The 24,133-nt window shown below is 43.8% G+C and overlaps 1 protein-coding gene and 1 non-coding gene across 2 annotated transcripts in view; both read right to left on the bottom strand.

Annotated features, from left to right (window-relative positions):
• FBXO40 (F-box protein 40) overlaps nt 1-21,941 on the bottom strand; it is a 38,129-nt gene extending 16,188 nt beyond the window's left edge. The window contains exon 1 of the mRNA XM_055110337.1: nt 21,498-21,941. The gene's annotated coding sequence lies outside the window, so the exon portion shown is untranslated. The remainder of the gene's footprint in view (nt 1-21,497) is intronic.
• Nucleotides 21,942-23,602: 1,661 nt separating this feature from the next.
• LOC112439493 (small nucleolar RNA U13) lies at nt 23,603-23,703 on the bottom strand. The gene has a single exon (XR_003027768.1). It is a non-coding gene; the product is annotated as a small nucleolar RNA U13 (small nucleolar RNA).
• Nucleotides 23,704-24,133: the final 430 nt, after the last annotated feature.

Here is a 24,133-nt window from a genome sequence, read left to right as displayed (position 1 = left end):
TGCCACCACACCCAGCAAACTTTTTGTGGGGGTTTCATCATGTTAGCCAGGATAGTCTTGATCTCCTGACCTCGTGATCCACCAGCCTCGGCCTTCCAAAGTGCTGGGATTACAGGTGAAAGCCTCCGCACCTGGCAAATGTGCTTCTTTCACTTGCCTCAAATCCTTTCCTGTGAGAATCCAAGAACCCACTCTTGGTGTCCGGGACGTGACCCTCTTTTCCTGCAACATCCTTCTGGTGTCCTTGTATGGATGGACAATAAGAAGAGACTCCCACTCGGAAGGAAAACAGTCTGCGCAGCATCAGTTGGCTGACTTTGGGTAAGTGGGGCTCATTTTAGAGTCATTAAGCTATTCCAGGGGACAAGGATGCTTGTCCACTGCTACTTGAGTTTGAGGCCCAGGGCCCAAGGAGTTAGAAGCCCCAGGGTTTATTTGGAAAGCGGATTTGGCCCTATGAGATGTTTGCCACTAACTCCTTGGGAGTAATCCACCTTGTGCTTTCTGTTGCTGGCCTGAGCGTCCTGCTTCTTGTCTCCTGTCGGCTTGCTGCCGTTGTTTCACAGAACCCCTGAGGCTGCCACGGGAAGGATGGCCCAAACAGTTTAGCATTTTCTTTTTCTTTTTCTTTTTTTTTGAGACAGAGTCTCACTCTGTTGCCCAGGCTGGGGTGCAGTGGTGCAATTTCAGCTCACTGCAACCTCTGCCTCCTGCATTCAAGCAATTCTCCTGCCTCAGCCTCCTGAGTAGCTAGGATTACAGGCGCACACCACCACGCCCAGCTAATTTTTTTTTTTTTTTGAGCTAGAGTCTCGCTCTGTCACCAGGCTAGAAGGAATGTAGTGGCACAATCTTGGCTCACTGCAACCTCCGCCTTCCGGATTCAAGCGATTCTCCTGCCTCAGGCTTCCAAGTAGTTGGGACTACAGGCAAGCGCCACCACACCCAGCTAATTTTTGTGTTTTTAATAGATACAGGGTTTCAACATGTTGGCCAGGATGGTCTCGATCTCTTGACCTTGTGATCTGCCCACCTTGGCCTCCCAAAGTGCTGGGATTACAGACATGAGCCACCACGCCCAGTCTAATTTTTGTATTTTTAGTAAAGACAGAGTTTCACCATGTTGGCCAGGCTGGTCTCGAACTCCTGATCTCAAGCTATCTGCCCACCCCGGCCTCCCAAAGTGTTGGGATTACAGGCGTGAGCCACAATGCCCGGCCACCAAACAGTTTAGCTTTTACTTTCCTTGCCTCTCCTCTGACTTAATTCGCCACTTGTCTGAGGGACACCGGAAACAAGAAGTCACTCAGGATCTAGTCTTTTTGTACCTTAATTATTGGAAGAGATGGGCAATAACTTCTCCATTACTGCAGTTACAAGTTAAAGTGTGGTATTTAACAGCCATATGTGACAAGATTAGAAACGCCCTTTAAGAAAAAAGCCTCTTTTATGACTTTCCCTGCAAAAAATTAGCCCCAGAATGGAGGACAGGAGACTTTTTCTTAACAGTTTTCTCTTGTCTATTAATCAGAAGATCATCTTTCATTGGCTGGTCACGGACAGCCGGGCCCCGCTTTCTAGACCCAGAATGTCATTTTTGCCCTGAAATAGTTTTGTCAGGGGATCCCAAGTTACAGCTTGCCCACTTCCCTTGTTTGGTTCAACATCTTTTTTTCGCTGGGTTCCTTGTGGCATTGCCTCAGGCGACCATGGGTCTGCTTACTTGTTCTTATTATCTGATATGAACAAGGGGACCCTACTGGCTCCAGTAGTTCCTCCCTTGGCCAAATTGGCACTAAGAATTATCTTGTCCCTTTTAGTGGAGCTCGGCTGGAGGCAGTACAATCTTGCGGACAAGGAGTGGTATTCAGCACCTTCAGTCCTGGTGGAGAACGCAGTATCTATCCTGAAGAGCTCACTGTTAGGGTGCATTTTAACCTATTAGGGAAAGGAAGGTTTAAACTGGATGGGCTTAAGAGAAATTTTTTTTTTTTTTTTTTTTTTTTTCTGAGACGGAGTCTCGCTCTGTCGCCCAGGCTGGAGTGCAGTGGCTGGATCTCGGCTCACTGAAAGCTCCGCCTCCCGGGTTCTCGCCATTCTCCCACCTCAGCCTCCCGAGTAGCTGGGACTGCAGGCACCCGCCACCATGCCTGGCTAATTTTTTTGTATTTTTAGTAGAGACGGGGTTTCACTGTGTTAGCCAGGATGGTCTCGATCCACTGACCTCGTGATCTGCCAGCCTCGGCCTCCCAAAGTGCTGGGATTACAGGTGTGAGCCACCGCGCCCGGCTGAGAAATTTTTTTAAAATATAACACTGGCCCCAATATCCTTTGAGAGGACCAGAAAGGTGGACCTCAGGTGTTACAGCGGCCCCTAACACTATACTTCGGCTTGATTTGTTTTGTAGAAGGGAAACTAAGTGTGGAGAAATACTCTATGTGCAGGCCTTCCTAATGGTTAGTCAGGATAAGGATTTAAAATACGCTTGTATATGTTAGATAGAAGGAGAGAAAAATGAGGGACTAGACATAATTCATGACCACTTATGCAAGTGCCTCCTAATCCCAGGCTTCCCCCAGCTGGTTCCGGACTCCCCACTGTAAGTTCAAGTGCTCCGGAGGAACAAAGTCAGACTCCTAGTTCCCTAGAAGTGTCCAAAGTATTATTAACCCCTCCTAGTTATTTGGGGTTGTCCGATGTCCTGCCATCACCTCCTCCTTACCCTTCAAGCCCTGTCTTACATTCGTTCCCCAAAGAGCCTAGCCCCACCAGCACCACTCTTAGTGGGGCCTCTTACCAGCTGTCGAAGTTGACTCTTTGCTGTCTTCAGGAGCTGGCAGATGGTGACAGGGGCACTCTATGGGTACATGTACCCTTTTCTGTGCCTGACAGCCTTATGCCAGGAAAAATTCAGCTGGTTTTTAGAGGGTCTAGGAAAATTCATAGATGAATTTGAGAGACTAACATTGACATATTGTAGGGAAAAGAAAGAGAGATCAGACTGTTACTGTGTCTATGTAGTAAGGGAAGACATAAGAGACTCCATTTTGAAAAAGACCTGTACTTTAAACAATTGCTTTGCTGAGATGTTGTTAATTTGTAGCTTTGCCCCAGCCACTTTGCCCCAACCTGGAGCTCACAAAAACATGTGTTGTATAAAATCAAGGTTTAAGGGATCTAGGGCTGTGCAGGACGTGCCTTGTTAACAAAATGTTTACAAGCAGTATACTTGGTAAAGGTCATCGCCATTCTCTAGTCTCAATAAACCAGAGGCACAATGCATTGCGGAAAGCCGCAGGGACCTCTGCCCTTGAAAGCGGGGTATTGTTCAAGGTTTCTCCCCATGTGATAGTCTGAAATATGGCCTCGTGGGATGAGAAAGCCTGACACCCGTAAAGGGTCTGTGCTTAGGTGGATTAGTAAAAGAGGAAACCCCCTTGCAGTTGAGATAGAGGAAGGCCACTGTCTCCTGCCTGCCCCTGGGAACTGAATGTCTCGGTATAAAACCTGATTGTACATTTGTTCAATTCTGAGATCAGAGAAAACCACCCTATGGTGGGAGTCAAGACATGTTTACCGCAATGCTGCCTTGTTATTCTTTACTCCGCTGAGATGTTTGGGTGGAGAGAAACATAAATCTGGCCTACGTGCACATCCAGGTATAGTACCATCCCTTGAACTTAATTATGACATAGATTCTATTGCTCACGTTTGTTGCTGACCTTCTCCTTATTATCACCTTGCCCTCCTACTACATTCCTTTTTGCTGAAATAATGAAGATAATAATCAGTAAAAACTGAGGGAACTCAGAGACCAGTGCCGGTGCAGGTCCTTGGTATGCTGAGTGCCAGTCCCCTGGGCCCACTGTTGTTTCTCTATACTTTGTCTCTATACTTATTTCTTTTCTCAGTCTCTCGTCCCACCCTACTAGAAATACCCACAGGTGTAGAGGGGCAGGCCACCCCTTCAACATATGATTTAACCTGGCAAGATTTGCATATACTTCTGTCTACCTGCTTCACAGAAGAAGAAAAGCAGCATATTATGGGAGCTGTTAAAGCATATGCAGATGGAGTGGCAGCCTGCAACCAGGGGCATGACATCTATCCAGTAGGAGGTACAGCAGTTCCTGACTGGGACCTAAATTGGAGTTATTAAGAGGAAGTAAGTTTGGGCAGCCAAGGTGGGCAGATCACTTGAGGTCAGGAGTTTGAGACCAGCCTGGACAATGTGGTGAAACCCTGTCTCTACTAAAAACACAAAAATTAGCCGTATGTGGTGGCATGTGCTTGTGGTCCCAGCTGCTTGGGAAGCTGAGCCAGGAGAACTCACCTGAATCTGGGAGGCGGAGGTTGCAGTGAGCCAAGATCCTGCCACTGCACCCCAGCCTGGGCAACAGAGTAAGACTCCGTCTTGAGGAAAAAAACAACAAAAAAAGGAAGTAAGAACCTAGAGAGGAGAAACCATATGATTATTTGCCTCCTTGAAGCAATGAGAAGATTTGTGATAAAGCCTGCTAATTATGATAAAGTCAGGGAAATTACTCAGGGAAAGGATGAAAACCCAACCTTGTTCCAAGGGCAGTTAATTGAGGCCTTGAGGAAATATACTAACACTGACCCTGACTCCAAGGAGGGACAGGCATTGCTAGGAGTTCATTTCATAATCCAGTCTGCTCCTGATATCTGCAGGAAGCTACAAAAGCAAACTTAGGCCCCTGGACTTCCATAAATCAGCTTTTAGACATGACTTTTGCAATTTTCAATGGCCAAGATAGGGCAGAGGAGGCAGAGAAAGTAAAGCAAACCTCCCAAAGGCCCAGCTTTTAGCTGCAGCCTTGAGCTCTCCACCCCTTCAGAGCCAGCCCCTTATCCCCCAAGCCCTGCCAGAGGAAGCTAGCAGGCAGAAAGCCCCATTCTGGGCCTCTGAGCCACTGTGCCCTGGGCCACTGTGTCCTGGGTGTAAATCAATGTGTTTTCTGTAAGAAGATTGGTCACTGGAAGAGGGAATGCCCTGTGTTTCCAAGAGTCTGCTCCTGAACCCATAATGGCCCAGCAGACCTAAGAGTGACCAGCCCGAGACTTCACACCTTATTTCCTGTTGGACAATTAGCCATTGCTCTGGAGGAGACTCAGGTGACTCTTGAAGTGGCAGATAAGATTATTAATTTCTTATTCAATACGGGAGCATTTTACTTTGTTCTGGCCCAGGATAATGGAGCCCTGTCTTCTATAGCTGTACAGGCATTGATGGGCAAGCCCAGAAATGCCACTTTCCTTATCCTTTAAGCTGTCCTTCAGGGACTCTGGTTTTCTTGCATGGCTTTTTAGTCCTACCTGCATGCCCTACCCCTTACTGGGGAGGAATTTATTGATTCGGCTGCAAGGCATGGTTATCTTCAGAGAGCATAAAACAAACGAGTGTTACTTTTGTTCCTCTCCCCTGAGGAGAGAAAAAAAGAAGATAAGGATGCATTTTTCTGCACCCAATGCATCCAGATCCACACCTCTGTTTGACTTTGAAAGGAATGATCCTGATACTCATTCAACCTCACAACTAACCTGGACAGTTCTCCCTCAAGGGTTGCGGGATAACCCACACTTGTCTGGAAATGCTCTAGCTAAGGACTTGAAGAATCTACAACTGCAAAAGGGCACAATTATCTAGTATGTAGATGATTTGCTCATTGCTAGCCCAACTAAAGAGAACTCAGATAATACTACCGTTAAATTGCTAAATTTCCTAGGAACTACTGGATATAGGGTGTCACCACACAAGGCTCAGATTTCTACTCAGAAAATCAAATATTTTGAATATATCTTTTTTATAAATTTTTTTATTATTTACTATTTGTTTCTCTTTTTATTATTTATAACACTCCTCCAGAATCAATTTGGGTTGCCTCTTAACCTCTGGTACCCAAGCAATAGCCTCAGAATGGAAGGAAGCTCATTCAAGAGCCCCATACCAAGAAACCTATGTGGGCCTTTTTAGGGATGGCTGGGTTCTGCCATTTATGGGTGCCTGGATTTGGGCAAACATTTCAAGCCTGTATGTGAGGTTCTATAAAGGACAGATTTAAAACCCTTTGATTGGAATGAGAATTGCGACAAAACTTCAATACTGTCAAAGCGAAATTGGGCTCTGCTCCAGCCTTAGGAATCCCCAACTTGGATAAGCCATTTTTCCTTTATGTGGCCAAAAAGCAAGGTATGGTCTTGGATGTTCTTGTCCAAAAATTGGGGAATATTCCACAGCCAGTAGCCTATTTTTCTAAGCAACTCGACCATGTGGCTTCTGCATGGCCTGGATGCCTTTGGGATTTTGCAGCTACTGCTCTTCTGGTAGATGAAGCTAATACGCTAACATTAGGACAGCACCTGGAGGTTTTGACCACACACCAAGTCCAGGGGGTCCTAGAAGCTAAAGGGCACCAGTGGATGATGGAAGGATGTTTATTAAAGCATCAGGCCTTACTGTTAGACACACCAGACATAATTCTTGAAGTTCTCCAAGTAAACCCAGCTGCTTGTCTGCCAGAGTCCACAGATGCTCTAAACCATTCCTGCATACAGGTTATGGAGCAAATTTATTCTAGCAGGCCAAACTTAAGAGATGAGCCTCTTAACAATCCTGAGACGGAATGGTTTACAGATGGAAGCTGAGCTAATTGCTCTTACTAGGGCCCTGCAATTGGAAAAGGATGTAAAAATTAACATTTCTGATGATTCCAAGCATGCCTTTTTAATGCGTCATGGTCATGCCGACATTTGGAAAGAGTGGGGACTTCTCACTGCTAAGGACTCCCCTAGAAAACATCACTCAGATATTTTGAGCTTGTTAGATGCTGTTTTACTGCCAAAAGAAATGGCTGTAATTCATTGCAGAGCACATTTTGATGGTATTATTAAATGAAATGCCCTTGCAGATGTGGAGGCCAAGGCCACTGCACTAAAAGAGCCAGTTAACGCTTATGGGCATCCTAGTGCCCACAGCCCCAGACATAGCTGAGCCAGTGTACTCCAAGGAAGAACAAAAATGGGCCAGGGATCACGATTTGGCCCAGGACCCCTCTGGCTGGCTAATGATAATAAATTACTAATGCCAAGTGCTAATCAGTGTAAAATAGTTAAGCATTTTCATAATTCCACTCATTTGGGAAGGGATTCTTTATTTCCGTTGATATCTTATTTATTTATGGGAAAATTTTTCAAGACACTAAAACAGATGACTTCAGCCTGAAAGCTCTATGCCCAAAATAACCCAAGCAGCCAGCCATTGCTCCCACCTCTAGTTAAACCTGTCCAACATAAAGGAGCCTATCTGGGTGAAGTCTGGCAACTAGACTTTATTTAAATGCCTCTATGTAGGGGATTCAAATATTTACTGGTGTTTATTGTTACCTTCACTGGTTAGGTTAAGGCTTTCCCCCACTTGATCCAAAAGAGCTTTAGAGGTCTCGGCCAGGTACGGTGGCTCACGCCTGTAATCCCAGCACTTTGGGAGGCCGAGGTGGGCGGATCACGAGGTCAGGAGATCGAGACCATCCTGGCTAACACAGTGAAACCCTGTCTCTACTAAAAATACAAAAAATTAGCCGGGCGTGGTGGTGGGCGCCTGTAGTCTCAGCTACTTGGGAGGCTGAGGCAGGAGAATGGCATGAACCCAGGAGGCGGAGCTTGCAGTGAGCCGAGATCGTGCCACTGCACTCCAGTCTGGACGACAGAGTGAGACTCCATCTCACAAAAAAAAAAAAAAAAAAAAAAAAAAAGAGCTTTAGAGTTCTCTCAAATTTTTTTTTTTTGAGATGGAGTTTCACTCTTGTCGCCCAAGCTGGAGTGCAATGGCATAATCTCGGCTCACTGCAACCTCAGCCTCCTGAGTTCAAGCGATTCTCCTGCCTCAGCCTTCCAAGTAGCTGGGACTACAGGCATGCACCACTATGCCCAGATAATTTTTGTATTTTTAGTAGAGACAAGGTTTCACCATATTGGCCAGGCTAGTCTCAAACTCTTGACCTCGGGTGATCCACCTGCCTAGGCCTTTCAAAGTGCTGGGAATACAGGCATGAGCCACCACACCAAGCCTATCTAAAAGTTTATTAAAAGAAATAATTCCTCAGTTTGGATTACCTGAAAGATTGCAAAGTAGCTATGGCTCTCTTTCACGACAGGCATAACCCAATACCTATCCTTGGCATTGGGAATCCAATATCATCTTCATTCTGCATGGAGACCCCAATCCTCTGGAAAGGTGGAAAGGGTTAATCATAGGCTAAAGAGGACTCCGGCTAAATTTTGCCAGGAAACATCAGAGACCTGGCTATCTCTATTGCCTGTAGCTTTACTGCAGGTTTGAGCTGCTCCAAAGGGAAACTTATAATTAAGTCCTTTTGCATTAACATATGGAAGGCCTTTCCTAACTGCAAATCTCCTAATAGATGAAATGATTCATTAATTACAAAAATATGTTATCAATCTAGGACAAGTGCAAAATGCATTGTGTGAATATGGATATAAAATGCTTTCCCTCCCCACATGAGAGGAAAATTCTGTTTCAGTTCAACTAGGGTATTTAACCTTACTAAAGACTTGAATGGAAGGGTCTCTAGCGACCAGCTTTCCCCAATGTGGAAAGGTCCATATCAAGTGCTCTGAGCACTCCAATAGCAGTTAAACTGCAAGGGATTCACAGTTAGGTACATTTGTCTTGAATTAAACCTGTTTCTTATGGAGCCCCACAAGCTACCGACGCCCAGTCTGCTAATCTAGTCTACCGTTGTGAGCCAGTAGAAGGTCTACACTTCTGACACCCAGTCTGCTAATCTAGTTTACTCTTGTGAGCCAATAGAAGGTCTATACTTCCTCTTTAGGAGAAATCCTTGGAAGCTTCTTACTACAAAGTGATGCTCTGGATAAGCTTGGGGGCAAGGTTAGTCTTCCTGATCCTCCTCCTGGTCGTCTTTTACTTTTACTGGTATGAGTCTGTCCCAGCTCTGGGTAAGCAATATCTATGTCCTTACAGGATATAACTATAGAATGTAGCTTCTCTTTTATTTGTGTCTATTTTGGGGCTTCTATCCTTCCTTTCACTATTGCTGGAGGTTCAAATCTTTTCTTACAATGGGCACAGGACTATGCCGATGTCCTCTTGCTGGATTTGTGAGCTATTGCCCTTCTCTAGCATCTCAGGCTTGCCCTGGTGGATATCCCCCACACAGGGACATGCTTAGATAACTTACAGACATACTTAGAGGGACTTAAACAATGGACAGAAGCACAGATGTCTGGCCTGACTTGGAACAATGTAACCCAATGGCCAATTAATAACAATTTTAGCAATTCTGGGCATAGGAAGCCATTCTCAGTAAATGAGACCACAGAAAAGTTTCTTGCACTGGGCACCTCCTTTCTAGACCCAAAGATAAACATCCAAACTAAAAAGCTCAAAAACTCCAGTTTTGAAGAATGATTTCTTCAGATTTGGGATGGTTTTCTATGACTAACCACCTCTGCAGGACACCTAAGTCAGGTAGTCCCACTGTGTTAGGAACAATGGAATCACTCCCTTGATGCCTTGACAAATGCTACTTGTGTCATGGGATGGATTCCTGCAAGACAATGCCAATATACCATAGTCCTGCAACAAATGGACTTATCTGCTACCGATTGGTCGCAACGACCAAAACCCAACTGATATGCATCCCTTAGGAACTCATTGGATATGTGGCACCAATCTTTGGCCATGATTGCCTTCTGGGTGGCTAGGACATTGTACATGAAGCTTATCTTGACCCCAGGTCACTGGACAAAGACTATTTTAAAAAGCCAGCCAGGCTGGCGTGGTGGCTCATGCCTGTAATCTCAGCACTTTGGGAGGCCGAGGTGGATGAATCACTTGAGGTCAGGAATTTGAGACCAGCCTGGCCAATTATCCAGGTGTGGTGGTGCGCACCAGTAATCGCAGCTACTTGGCAGGCTGAGGCAGGAAAATTGCTTGAATCCAGGAAGTAGAGGTTGCAGTGAGCCGAGATCATGCCACCACACTCCAGCCTCGGCAACAGAGGGAGACTGTGTCAAAAAAATAAATAAATAAATAAAAAATAAAGCCAGCCAACCTTCTCCACATAACAAGTATGTGGGCCAGATCCATTTTTCATGGGTATAACCACTTGGCCTCACTCTTCCTACCATCTATTAGATTATAAGATGCTATCTGGCATGTTGAGGTCATTGCCAATGATACCCCATGGGCTGTAAGTAACAGCCTGTGAGATATATCTTTTATAAATGCTGAAATGTATTATATGCGTAAGGCTATCATGCAAAACAGAATGTCATTAGATACTCTGACTGCAGCATAGGGAGGAACCTGTGCTATTATCAGAATCAAATATTGTATATATATCCCAAATAACTCAGACAATATTTCTTTGGCCCTCCAGATATGCATCAACAAATTAAAGCCATCTCTAATCCCACACTTTCTTTAGATAATGGCTAACATTGTGGTTTGGGTCAGGGCCATCATGGTGGAAAAAGTTCCTTTTGTCACCCCGGCTATAATAATTGGAATAGGCATAGCTTTATGTTGTGGATTTTATTGTTGCTGCATGTTTTGTATGGAATGTAGGGTTTACTAGGCCCTATTCTTATTATTAATCCTTAATTCACAATGTATGGTACTCATATATCATGTTTTATAATTATAGCTATAATTCTTATAAGTTTCTATGTTTAGGATATCAACTTATGAGTGACCTACAAACCTACAGACCTATTGCTCCTCCAGTTAACTGCAACAGCTTCAAGATACCTCTGGTTAAGACCCCTCCCAACATGACAGGTCCCTTAAAGCTAGGCAGAGTTAACATCAATGACCTTTCTCAGCAGGAAGAGGTTGCAGAAGACTGACCTCTGCCCTTCAGTGTCCCTTAGGATTAAGGGTCCACTCATGACAGAAGGGGGAAATATGTTAGAGGAACCCCTATTTACCAGGCCTCTGGCTTGATAAAACATGACCAGAGCTGGGCGTGGTGGCCCACGCCTATAATCCCAGCACTTTGGGAGGCTGAGACAGGCAGATCACCAGGTCAAGAGATTGAGACCATCCTGGCTAACATGGTGAAACCCCGTCTCTACTAACAATACAAAAAATTAGCTGGGTGTGGTGGCACATGCCTTTAGTCCCAGCTCCTTGGGAGGCTGAGGCAGGAGAATCGCTTGAGCTGGGGAGACAGAGGTTGCAGTGAGCTGAGATCGTGCCACTGCACTCCAGCCTGGGCGACAGAGTGAGACTCCATCTCAAAAATAAAAAATAAAATAAAAAAGAACCATGACCAGAGTGATGTCACCTTTCAGTGAATAGTGAGGCACCCACAAAGCACCTACAAGGTTAATACTTATGGTCTGAAAATAGCCACATCCCAAGCTGACCACCACTTATAATTACAGAATATTTATGGCCAGACAAAACATCTCTCACCAAGCCTGCAGAATGTCCAGATGTCCTGACAGTGCAGCCCTCTTTGCTTAAAGATAATGTTAAAGAGCAAGCTGAGGTTAAAGGATTGATGGTCATCGATAACACTGACAGCCACTACCTTTAGTGAGCACATCGGAGCATGTCTGCACATTCCAAGTTTAATTTACCTCTTTATAGTTTCTTATAAGTACAGACACTAACAAAAGATGGAGTGCTCCTCCTCTTGCTGAGGATGCCCTAGACTGTAACAGAGTAGTTTCCAATAAACTTGCTATTTCACTGTGCTCTGTGACTTGCCTCGAATTCTTTCCTGTGGGAATCTGAGAATCTGCTCTTGGGGTCTGGATCAGGACACTCTTTTCTGGCAAAAATTAAGACATCAGGGTAAAACCCTCATGAATAGAATTAGTGCCCTTATAAAAGAAGCCCAAGAGAGATCCTTTGTCCCTTCCACCACATGAGGACAGGAGTAAAAGATGGCAGTCTGTGACCCAAGAAGGCCCTTACGAGACACAGAATCTGCTGGCATCTTGATCTTGGCTTTTCCAGTCTCCAAATAGTTTCTGTTGTCTGTAAGCTGCCCAGTCTAGAATCTTTTGTTATAGAAGCCTGAATGGACAAAAATGGACTGTGATGGAGCAGAATAGGATCCAGCAGGAAACACATCTTTGGGTCCAAGGGCCCAGCTACTGATCTCTTAACATGCAATGTAATGTAGAGGTAGATTCCTGCCATATTCCAGGTCACTTTTGGAAAAAAAAAAGAGTCCATTATGGACTTATTGTGGAAATGTTTAAATATTAGGCTAAAGCATCTGGAATTATTTGATACACAATAGGGAGCCATTTAACACTGTAATTGGGGTGTTAAGTAAGAGTACTGGAGGAATAAATGGAGTAGGAAGACCTAGAGTTAGAAACTGCTGTGTAGAGAATGCGATGGAAGCTTGGATGGGTGAGACAAATGACAGTAAAAATAGTCAAGATGAGACACATAGAAGACATTACAAAGGGAGAATCACATTTTTATTTCTGGCTGGGATGGTAAAAAAGGAAACAAAGTTGATGCCAAGATTTCGAACCAGGAAGAAAGAATGTTGGCTATAATTTTTGAGAAAAATAGAGATCTAAAGAGGGAACAATCTGGGGAGGAAAGATGGGTACTGAAAATTTAATACAAGTTGCTTGAGAGGATGATAGATCTCATGGATGGGAAGATGAGGGACTGGAATGTGGAGACGCAGATTTGTGAAGTATCCACTTACAAGTGAGAGAGGAAGCCATATGTGGGAAAGTAAAAACAGAATAGAAATTGGAGCCATGAAGTACATAGCCAAGTATGATGGCTTTGGGGGGAAATTAGGAAGAAGTAGAACCAGAGATGGAGAGATCAGAGAGCTAAAAGAGTCAGGACTATGTTGTCACAGATGCAAAGGAAAAAGTGAGCTACGGCCTCAAATGATACTGCAAAGTTAAGAACAATGATGACAATGCCACTGCTTATGGCAGGTCCCCAAAGAGCTCTTGCCAGAGCAAGTGTGGCATTTTAGCTGCGCAGTGGGACCCTTGGCCATTGAAAATGTGTTGTTTGCTTGTAGAGGAAGGAAAAGCTATTAAGCATACACTCCATTGTTGGCAGGGCCTGTCCTGGCTGAGAGAATGTGGCCATCTATTTTTATTCAGAAGAGAAATTCACCAATGAGGACAAAGTCTGGATAATTCAGAGTCCCCTGCTGCTTTTTAGGTGGGAAAGAAGGGGAAAATCACAAATGGAATAATGCTCTGTGAAAAAAGCTACCAGCTCCAGGAATGTCTAACTTCATATTTGCCAGCCTGTTCTGTCATTAAGTTGAACTCAGTTCCTGGAAAGGAAAAGAAGGGCTGGCTATTTCGGTGTGCTTCTATGTGTGCAGTGAGAACTCTGCCCCAGCAGCAGGGCTGTGTCTGGCTGGAGGGACACTGGTGACTAACTCTTAAGCTCTATCATTTCTTACCCTTCAGCACTATGGAGTATGGTTCTTGGGAACAGTATTATTGAAACTGGAAACATTTGTGGTGCAGCCTTATTGTTCTCCAGCTCCTTGAAGTTACTTGAAAATGTCCCTTTAAGAGATAACAAAGACGCTTTTTTTTTTCATGTTGCTATTTAAAGCTCTCCTACCAGGCTTTGGAGCTACACCCGATGAGTGACTCTGAGAGAGGACATGTACAGAGCAGAAAGGCACGGTGAGTGGAGACCACTCCAGAGAAGTTTGACAATGAAAGGAAGGGGGAAGATGAAATAGCCTCACATCTATAAACAAATCACATCTGAGCCTTTGTTGTGTATGTGGGGGAAATTGTTCTCACTGATATAAGGGTCAATCTGGAATTCTTGATAGTCTAATCATGGCTGGGTAAGTGGGATAACCAATTTGTCCTGGTTTGCCTAGGACTCTCCTGGTTTAGCACTGAAAGTCCCATATCCCAGAAAATGCCTGAGTTCTGGGCAAACCTGGACAGTTGCTTGATCACCTTAAGTAGGAACCAACTGGTGTTGCCCCAAAATGATCAAATTAGATATATCATTGGTTGCCTTGTGATAGAAGATGCCCTGTTCTCCCAGTCTTCTCTGTTCCTGTGCCCAGTAACAGGATCCTTATCCCCCATGGGGTTTGTGTGACTTTCCTAGATTGAGAGATTTCTCTGCATTTTGGGTGTCACGGAGGCAGAGAAATGAAATTTTAGTGCCTTTCCTATGCTTTTACATAACACCTCATTTAATTCTCACAACAACCATGTGAGGTGGGTACTACCATTTCCAATTTATGAATAAGGATTCTGAGGCACAAAGAGGCCTAGGCCTGTCTGTCTTCAAACTCTATACTCTTTGCTACATCACACTTGGCCCTCAAAGGCCCATGGAGACACAGGTGTTTGATCCACATGGTGTGGGGAAAATGCAAGCCCATCGCTAGAGTTGGGGCACAGAATAGTGTCCACATGTATTAATCTTTTCAGGTTGTAAAGGAGCCAGATGCCCTTCCTTAAGAAGCCCCTCCATCCTTATGGCGATTATTTTGATACTTCTTTGGATCATATCCCATACTGTGCCCTCTCTGAGTACAGAAAACAAAAGGAGCATCCAGGCCCAATGGCTTTGCATTTCAGAGGATATAACTGTGAAAGGGAAGGTTGTAGGGTTAAAAACTATGCACTACATAAGTCAGGTGCTGAGGCAAATGTCTGTAATCTCAGCGCATTGGGAGGCCAAGGTGGGAGATTGCTTGAGCTCAGGAGATTGAGATCAGCCTGGGCAACACAACAAGACCTCGTCTCTACTAAAACAAACAAACAAACAAAAAAATCAGCCAAGTGTGACACATGCCTGTAGTCTTAACTGCTTGGAGGGCTGGCACAGGAGGATTGCTTGAGCCTGGGAGATTGAAGCTACAGTGAGCCGTGATCATGCCACTGCACTCCAGCCTGGGCAACACAGCAAGATCCTGTGTGTGTGTGTGTGTGTGTGTATATATATATATATGTTTAGACAGGGCATGGTGGCTTATGCCTGTAATCCCACCACTTTGGGAGGCTGAGGCAGGCAGATCACCTGAGGTCAGGAGTTTGAGACCAGTTTGGTCAGCATGGAAAAACCTCATCTCTACTAAAAATACAAAAATTATCCAGGCATGATAGTGCACACTTGTAATCCCAGCTACTTGGGAGGCTGAGGCATGAGAATCTCTTGAACCCGGGAGGCAGAGTTTGCAGTGAGTGGAGATTGTGCCACTGCACTCCAGCCTGGGCACCAGAGTGAGACTCCGTCTCCAAAAATATATATATATATATACATATATATATGTGTGTGTGTGTGTGTGTTTATGCACTACAATATGGATTCTGATATTTAAAATGAAATACCTACTAGATCAAAGCACTCAGATTACAGAAATTCTTCACTGTGAAAAGGTTGACAAAAATCTATGCCTGAGACAGAGTATGGCTATCCAGGTGCCATTTCCCTTTTAATTACTATGCCTTGTATTCACTTTTTTTTTTTTTTTTTTTGAGTCAGAGTCTCGCTCCTGTTGCCCAGGCTGGAGTGCAGTGGCACGATCTTGGCTTACTGCAACCTCCACCTCCCTGGTTCAAGTGACTCTCCTTCCTCAGCCTCCTGAATAGCTGGGATTACAGGCATGCACCATCACACTCAACTAATTTTTGTATTTTTAGTAGAGACAGGGTTTTGCCATGTTGGCCAGGCTGGTCTCAAACTCCGGGCCTCAGGTGATCCACCCACCTCGGCCTCCCAACGTGCTAGGATTACAGGCGTGAGCCACCACCCCTGGCCCCTGTGTTCACATTTAAATTCTTGCTTCTTGTCTGAAAAAGCAGTATGTTCTATCCTCTTAAAAATGAACTACGGTTAAATATATGGTCAACACATTTTCTCCAAAATATGAGTTTTAAAGTTCCCCTGTCTAGAGGAGTTAGCAGTCAAACTAATATAGTTTAGATTTAAATAGTCCCAAGATCTACACGGAATGTGCTGGACGTAGTTTAAATGAAACATAGGCTGGTGGAAGGACCAGGTGTGTGAGCCTGAGGCATAGCTTGTTTTTTAAAGAAATAGGGAAGCATTTAGCACCTGGCAAGGGGGCAGCAACTTGATTTGATGCAGATTGTGGTGCTGTGTGGACCACGCAGAAAGGTGTAAATTGGGCCCAGTTCAGTGGCTCATGCCTGTAATCCCAGCACTGTGGGAGACCAAGGTGGGAGGATTGCCAATTAGGTGGGAAGGCCTTGACAAAAGATCTGGAAAAGGAGTGGGCAAATTCTGCCCACTTCTTTCCATCTCCACCACTGCCCAATGCCAGGCATCATCCTTGCTCACCCGGTGTAGTGCAATGGGTTTATAATCAGTCTCACTCCTTCTATTTTGCACCATGTCTCAGTTCACACACCAGGTCCTTCCACCAACTCATATTCCATTTAAACTACATCTAGCACATCTAGTAAAATCTAATTCTGTATGAATCTTTGTAGTATTTAAATCTAAATCATATTACATTGACTGCTAAGACAGGGGAATTTTAAAGCTCCTATTTTGGGGAGAATGGATTGGCAATATTTACCAGCAGAAGGCGTAATTTTTCACAATTTACAAAACTAGGTTATTACTCCCCCACTTAAAACTTCCAGTGGATTCCCTTCACAAGGAAATAAACTCTGAAGTCCTTCTCTTGGCCCATGAGGCCATGCATGAGCTCTCCCTTGCTTGCTCTTTTGCCTGACCTCCCACCCTTATGCACTTTGCTCTGGTCTTGTCACTTATTCCAGCACAGGGCCTGTGTACCTGCTCTTTCTACGAGAATTCTCCTCTTGTTCTGTATTTGCTCTGTGGACTCCTTCTTGCCACTTAGTTTTCTGCTTACATGTTACCTCCACAGAGAGTCCTTACCTGACACCCCCAATATAAAGTAAATCAATGAGCACTCCCATGAATAAGCTGAGTGATTTTTGACAAGTTAATCTACCTAAAGCTAATTTATTAATTCAAAAGTAGGGCTTATAAGCAGGGCACGGTGGCTGACACCTGTAATCCCAGCACTTTGGGAGGCCAAGGCAGGTGGATCACTTGGGGTCAGGAGTTTGACACCAGCCTGGCCAACATGGAGAAACCCTGTCTCTACTAAAAATACAAAAAAGTAGCCGGGTGTGGTGTCAGGCACCTGTAATCCCAGCCGCTCGGGAGACTGAGGCTCAAGAACCACTTGAACCTGGGAGGCAGAGGTTGTGGTGAGCCAAGATCACGCCACTGCACTACAGCCTGGGCAACAGAGTGAAATTCTGTCTCAAAAAAAAAAAAAAAAAAAGGGCCTATAATAACCAATAGGGTTGCACAAGGATCCAATGAGATGAAATAGGGAGTGTGTAATAGATGAGTCACTCTATGAGGAAGGTCATTCTCATGGTCACCTCCCTCTTCCAGGCCTTCATGTGTTCCCACTGCCCTCCTGTAGCCATGTCTGGTCTTTCCATTTTCAGTCCCCCTCACTCCAATGTATCTTATATTCCACTGTCAGTTTGATGATATTCAAATTCTATTTTTTAAAAATTATTTCCTCACTCTTTTAAGAATGTAAGCCTCCACACTTCCCCCCACTTTCGGCCCCCTTTAATCACCACGAGCCATTCCTTAAGCACTTAGGAATTCAAATAGTACTGCTTTAGGACTGAAACTTTGTAGATGCCACAAAGACAACTTGAAGGCATCTTTGTTTCCTAGGCCAAAATTTGTAAATTTTTTTGCTCATCTGCATTATTCTGCTCATCAAGAAAAAAGGAAAGTGTGGTCCTTGAGACTTGCCTTCTCTCTTGTGATTGGCTGTGGCAGTTGGCAGAACCTGGCAAAGTTGCTGTGATGGTGAGAATGATGAGAGCGGTTCCAATGATGGGCACAAGTGTTGTCGCCAGCGAGGTGTGTGCAGGCAGTGGAAGGAGGTCTGACCGGAATATCAACAGAGGGTGATAATACTTCTTAAGGACCCACCAAATGGGCTTCTAGGGACTGAGAGTGAGTAGAGCAAACACTGCCCCCAGCACTCAGTCAACGAGAACATTGAATAGGATTGAACTGAATTAAACTGAACCCTTAAAAAGGCAGCATTTTAAAAGCTGCGAGAGTAATTTGAAACAAATTTAGGAAGAAAGTAGAGTGATGTCAGATGTATGCTAATTGGGGCTGCTTTTTTTTTTAAGGTGAAAAGGAAATCATTTCAACTTAGGTTAATGTAGGCCTCATTGAAGAAAAGACCTCAGTGGGCTGGATTTATAATAGATAATCTGAGCACTGCCAGATTGTTTGCAGGGGATTAAAGTACTTGTTCTTTTAAACACTTGACAGGCATAGAATCCGAAATCTGGATCAGGCAGATATTAAGAAATCGTATTCCATAGCTTCTCAAACTTCAACATGCAAAGGAATCACCCGGGCAACCTTTTTAAAATGCAGATTCTGATCCAGTGGGACCAGGGTGAGGCCTGAGACTCTCTCCTTGTAACAAAATCCAGATGAAGCTGATGGTCTAAGGACCTCATTTTGAAAGGAAAGGGTCTGTTTTAACCTCCTTGTTTCCTAGAGGAGAAACTGAGGCTCTGAGAAGTGAAATGTCTTGCCTATGCTCCCAGAGTCTCTGGCTCTAGTCACATGCTTTTTTTCTATTGTGCTTTGATGTTTTATTGAAAGAGTCTGTAGAAATCACAGCACCACACAAAGCTACCTGAGTGGTGACAGCCAAGACATGTTGGCAGCTTAGATGGTACCAAGGGCAGAGTAGGACAAAGCGTGGAAGAAGGAGGAGGAGGTGGTGACCAAGTGTTGCTGGCCAACAAAGTCATGCTAACACATATAGCAGGTGTATTTAAATCACTGACTCAAGCAAAAGAGAATGGGATTAACAAATAATAGTTTTAACATTCTTTTCTATAATTTTAAAGTTAGTAGGCAAACAGGGTTGATGTCAGGGAGATATTTTTAGGCAAGGGGCCCTCTCAGCACCCCTCACATGATGTCAGTAACTAAACTATTCTGCCTCCTCATGTGGCTGGCGCTGGCAATAATGATTTATTTCTGAGCTTTAACTTCAGTGAAAGTGACAAGGTTAAAAGTTAAAGGTCAAAGATATTTTTAACTCTTAACCTGTTAACCAGCCAATTAATTAGTTACTTTAATTATGCATTGTTGACCTGTTTCCCTGCTATGGAAATATTTAATTGTAGGGAAAGAAAATGTATACAGATAATTATTAAAGTAATCTCTTTGCCTTCTTGAGATTTTAACACAATCAATTTGCTGAGGCTAATTCCCACATTGGGTTCCATAATCCTTGGCTTCGACGCTGCGATTCCAGTACCTTCACTGTATCCTAAAACAGAACCACCCTCTCCCAGATCCATTCCACTTCACAATCTGAAGTTTTCCACCTATACTAGAAATCTCTCTACCTTTATACTTATTAGTTATTGAATTAGCTAGTTAATTCTTATATCTGGTGCTTATGTATCAGTACTATTCTATTAAATTACAGTTGCATTGGCCAAGATAGTGCTAAAGTAACTGGATTATCTAGGGGTAGCTGGGACTCAATCTGTCTGCTTGGTTACTTGTAAGCCAACACACCCTAGTTTCACCAGGACAGCATCCCAGCATACACCTTGGAGATCTTGGTGCTGTGGAAGCCCTGGAAAAATTAAATGAAGTTAGGTGATTATACACAGTGAATTTGCTTGTGCCCAGGAAACAGGCATAATGATAACCCAGACACCTATAGCAGAGTCTTGGGGTACATATGGAGGTTACAGAGACAGGCAGGAAGGAACCAGGAGTTAAGGTATCTGAATAGTTACTTTAGGTCTCCTTTTACTTGGCATCAGTGGCTTTAGCCTGTACACATCAAAGGTCAGAATGTACAGAATCCCTTTTGCTGCATAGGCCACTTCCCAGGATGTCCTTAGCTGAACTTTGAACCAGTGAAAAACAAGAAAATAAACACTGCTCCCTTACCTTGCCAATTTTTAGTGCATGCAACACTATACAGTTATTCCAGAAGCGAGAAACTATCTGTCTAAAGTTATAACTTTTGATACCTCAAGTATCATTAGTCATTTTACTTTTATCCCTCTGAATATGCAAAATTGTTCAAGCTTGTAACAATCTTTGGCTTTGGTGCATAAGCCTATATAAGTTTTTCAACTTGAAAAATATTTCACTTATATTTCATGGATGCATTTTGGACTCAAGAGAGCTGGGGAGAAGAGGGCCACACTTAGAGAATATTGTTGGCGAAAAAAGGTGTTAAACTCTGCGGAGTTTAAATAGTATATACAGAAAATACAGTTGTGCTTATTAACCAGTAGTATGACACAGCAGACGAAATTTTACGCTACATGAGAATGACTTGCAAGCAAACATAGCAAATGTTGACTGGAGAAAAGATCACAGCATTTAGACTTTAGAAAATAGAAATTCTGATCAGGCACAGTGGCTCATGCTTGTATTCTCAGCATTTTGGGAGGCCGAAGCGGGTGGATCACTTGAGGCCAGGAGTTCAAGACCAGCCTGGCCAACATGGTGAAACCCCATCTCTACTAAAAATACAAAAATTAGCCAGGGGTGGTGGCACAGGCCTGTAGTCCCAGCTACTCAGGAGGCTGAAGCAGGAGGCTCTCTTGAACCTAGAAGGTGGAGGTTGCAGTGAGCTGAGACTGCACCACTGCACTCCAGCCTGGGCGACAGAGTGAGACTCTGTCTCAAAAAAATAATAACAATGAATTAAATAAATAAATAAATAATAGAAATTCTGGGCCAGGCACAGTGGCTCAGACCTGTAATCCCAGCGCTTTTGGAGGCTGAGGTGGGCGGATCACTTGAGGCCAGGAGTTCAAGACCAGCCTAGCCATCAAGGTGAAACTCCGTCTCTACTAAAAAAATACAAAAATTGGCTGGATGTGGTGGCATGTGCTTGTAGTCTCAGCTACTCGGAAGGCTGAGGCAGGAGAATCACTAGAACCTGGGAGGTAGGGGCTGCAGTGAGCCAAGATGGTGCCACTGCACTCCAGCCTGGGTGACAGAGCAAGACTGTCTCAAAAAAGAAAGAAAAGGAAATAGAAATCCTGGATTCTAGGCCTTCCACTTGTTTCCTCACCACCTCCTCCACTTCCCCAGATCCCCCCACCCATCACCATGTTGTAACTTTACAGATATCATAACTACTCTTGTTGATTATAGAAGAAAGAACCTAAGCTGTCAGAAAGCAAGTACTCTACCTGCTCTTGAAATGGAAACAGAAATTTACACATGGCTGGATCTCATTCTCAGTGCCAGCCTTTCCCCCACATCTTTACATAACTAATTTGCTTAACAATCCTCTTCCACAAGACACAAAAGTGATATGCGGCTCAGCTTCATCTGCATATTCACCTCTGAATGTCCTCGTCATGGTGCACCTGCTCCTGTTTGAATACTTACCTTAATGGAACAGGCTGAGTCAGCATCTGCTTGCACCTGAACCCTTGATTGCAAGTAAGAGGATTGCCGGGAGGTGGCTGGGTTGCATCAGCTGCAGTAGAGGACGGAGTTCTGTTGGGAAGGCAGGGAAAGGAGAGAAAACTTCAACAGAAATAGTCCAAGTGTTGCGAAGTTAAAAATAAAACGATATCACAAGGGGCAATGTGACCAGGCTCAGCTTACGACTTTTTCCTTCCCCTGTATTTATCAACATTCAGTCTCTACTGGAGTGGCATTTAGCAGGGGAAACTGAATGGGAAGTGAAGTTTTATATCAATAGGTTTTCTTTCCCTCGAGGAAGGAGGAAAATCCTTTTAAGAAGGATCATTTTCAAGGCCAGAACAGCCTCTCAGATTCCTGCATGTGCAGTCGGCAGGCCCAGTTGTGCTGAAGGAGGCTGGCACAGCCTTCAGGACTGGCTGCTGCTCTAATTATAACCATGCTCCTCACCTAAACCCATCACTGGCTGAAGCAGCAACTTGTGCAAATGACATGCTGTCCTGCTTCAGTTTCTCCTATCTCTTGTCATGACAAGTAAGTGTCTGTCCTCCCCTGGTCCTTTCATCTTTCCTGGAAAAGGGAGAGTTTGTAATTCAGATACCAGGTGTAGAGTAAATCCAGTGTGAGAGAATTAGAGGTTGTAGGAGGCTTTAGCTGTCATTTAGTCCAGCTCCCTCTTTTTACAGATGAGGAGACAGAGATTCAGAAAAGGGAAATTGCTCATCCAAGGTCACACATCTCGTTAGTGGAAGAGCCAGAGGAAAGCCCCAGAGAGCTTGTTTAACTCTCAGTCTAGCGTTCTTTATCTTATCATCTTCAGATAAACTCATTCAGGATCTTGTGAGTGAAAAAAATATAGAATCCCGGCTTTGGTGTTTTCTTTTTCTTTTTTTTTTTGAGACAGAGTCTCGCTCTGTTGCCCAGGATGGAGTGCAGTGGCGCGATCTCGGCTCACTGCAACCTCCACCTCCTGGCTTCAAGTGATTCTCCTGCCTCAGCCTCCTGAGTAGCTGGGATTACAGGCACGTGCCACCATACCTGGCTAATTTTTGTATTTTTAGTAGAGACGGGGTTTCACCATGTTTGTCACACTGGTCTCAAAATCCTGACCTCATGATCCTCCCACCTCAGCCTCCCAAAGTGCTGGGATTAGGTATGTGATTTTGACAAATTTACTTAACCATTTTCTATTTCAGTTTTCCCCATTGTGAAATGGTGATGATACTTGGTGCGACCGCATGTAACTGTGTCAGTACACATAAGGCACATGAATGATATGTACCACATACCAAGTGCTCCACAATGCCAGCTGTTATTTGAATGTATTTGAATGTATTTTGACTAAGAGCAGATGTGCTAAATTTGGCTGTGATTAACAGCCATCGAATTAACCTTTCCTCTGGATTCTTCATACATATATGTCCATGGAGGTAAACTTATTTGGAATGAGCAAATAGCAGTTGAAAATTGTAAAAAATTTCTACACTGATCTTGTATCTTGAAACTTTGCTGAACTGGTTTATTAGTTCTAATAGTTTTCTTGTGGATTCCTTAGGATTTTCAAGACCATGCCATCTGTTAACAAAAATATTTTAACTTCTTTCTTTGCGATTTGGATGCCTTCTACTTCCTTTTCTTGCTGTTTTTCCCTGCCTAGAACTTCCAGCACTATGTTTAACAAGAGTGGTGAGAGTGGCCACACTTCACTTGTTCCTGATCTTAGGGGGGAAGCATTCAGTCTTCCACCAATAAGTACAATGTTACCTGTGGATTTTTGTAGATGGCCTTTATCAAGTTGAAGGAGAGGAGTTTGATAGTTTGTTCTAGTTTGTTGAGTGAATCAAGAAAGAGTGTGGATCTTCATCAAATGCTTTTTCTGTGCCCAGCAAGATGATCATGTGGTTTTTGTCCTTTATTCTATTAATATCGTGTATTACATTGATGAATTTTTTTATGTTGAATCAATCTTCCATTCCTGAATAAACCCTACTTGGTCATGGTATCTATCCTTTTTATATGTTGCTAAATTTAGTTTGTTAGTATTTTATTGAGAATTTGTTTTTTCAAGTCAGATGCATAATGTGCCAATGTTGAAACAAGCTTCGAGGGTGGCACTCACACATCCACGTGAATGCCCAATCATCACATTCATGAACTACAAAAGGATCTTGTTGAGGATTTTTGCGTCTATATTCAGAAGAGGTATTACAAGTTGAGTATCCCCAATCTGAAATCTGAATTCCAAAATGCTTTAAAATCCAAAATTATTTGAGTGCTGATGTGACACCACAAGAGGAAAGTTCCACACTTGGCCTCATATGGTGGGTCATAGTCAAAATGCACTCGAAACTTTGTTTCATCCACAGAGTTACTTAAAATATTGTGCAATTACCTTCAGGCTATGTATATAAGGTGTATATGAAATATAAATGAGTTGTGTTTAGGCTGGTGTCCCATCCCCAAGATATCTCATTATGTATGTGCAAATATTCCAAAAACTCCAAATCTGAAACGCTTCTGGTTCCAAGCATTTCCAATAGGGGATACTCACTATAGTCCGTAGTTCCCTTATGGCGTCTTTGTTCAGCTTTGGTATC

The sequence above is a fragment of the Pan paniscus genome, chromosome 2, assembly GCF_029289425.2.
Source record: "Pan paniscus chromosome 2, NHGRI_mPanPan1-v2.0_pri, whole genome shotgun sequence".
Taxonomy (NCBI): Eukaryota; Metazoa; Chordata; class Mammalia; order Primates; family Hominidae; genus Pan; species Pan paniscus.
This window is presented reverse-complemented; position numbering and strand designations above follow the sequence as displayed.